The sequence below is a fragment of the Bactrocera latifrons genome, unplaced genomic scaffold (genome assembly GCF_001853355.1).
Source record: "Bactrocera latifrons isolate USDA-ARS-PBARC rearing strain unplaced genomic scaffold, ASM185335v1 scaffold_138, whole genome shotgun sequence".
In the NCBI taxonomy this organism is placed as follows: Eukaryota; Metazoa; Arthropoda; class Insecta; order Diptera; family Tephritidae; genus Bactrocera; species Bactrocera latifrons.
The window spans coordinates 10,011-11,225 of record NW_017534830.1 but is presented as its reverse complement, the minus strand read 5'-3'; positions in this window follow the sequence as shown (position 1 = coordinate 11,225).

The window sequence follows — 1,215 nt, the reverse complement described above, 5'->3', positions numbered from 1 at the left end:
TTTTTATATTTAAATTATTTTTTGTTATTTCTTTTATTTTTGTTTTAAATTTTATTTTATTTTTGATTGTTTTGCGAGCTTTTTACTGTATTTCATATTACCTGTGGCTATTTGTTTTCTTAAGCGAGTTTTTTTTTTGCCGCTCGTTTAGTCGGACACGCCGTTATACATACAGCTGTATTAAGAGATTATTTTCTTGACATAAATTTACAACTTACAACTTAAAAATTGGTTAATTGTACAAATAATTTGAAATTTCGTAAAATCGACTGCCAATTTGATTTACACACACACACATACATATCTACACACACAGTTTTAAGTTTTAGCGTATAATGTTGAATTTTGAGCAATCACTACTTTATACTTTACATATTTACATACAATTATACATATGTACTTTTTTGTAATTTATATTAATGATTAAATAATTTTTATATTTATACACTTAAATACCTACATACATACATGCTACTTATATTATAATTATAAAAATGAAACAAAATGTAACACAAAAAATACTTTATGTTAAACACGACAAATGAACAATATTTTGTTTTTGGTATTTTTAGTTTTAAAAATAAATATCTCGAAAGTAATTCGTCGAAAATGAACACAATAAATGGTCGCATAAAAGGATAGCGTTAATATCGAAAGTTATAAATAATAAAATGCCAAAGATAAATGTTGTTGTAATTTTATTTCGTTTACGATGCCACCCATTTTGGTAGCAATTTAAGGCAGGTGGCGTTGCTCGTGGGCCGAATTTCTTCATTACAATTTTATACCCGAGTCCCCAAAGGTTTCTGTTAATATCCTCGCGTAGTTTTTCCCATTTTTTCTTTTTGCTATCGTAGATCACCCCTTTTTTGGCGCTTTGTATTGTTTGGCTTATCGGGATGCAGCTCATCTGCACCTGGATCTCATGTAGGATAAGCATTGGTTTTGACAAGCTTTTGTTATATTAAGCATTGTATGTCTCAACAATTTTTCTTGCATTTATGAGGGAGCTGCTAGATGGGTGCTGGTCGTCAATTGCAGAGTTTAATTTCGAAGTATTTAGTTTCGAAATATTCCAATTATGTGTTCCAGTGTTTTTCCTGTACTTAAAACATTAATAAGTACATTTAATTACTTGATATGCATGGTATTCGATTTTTGAAATTTTGTTTTTTACTATTTTTCTCTTAAAATAAAATCCTAAAATTATTATTT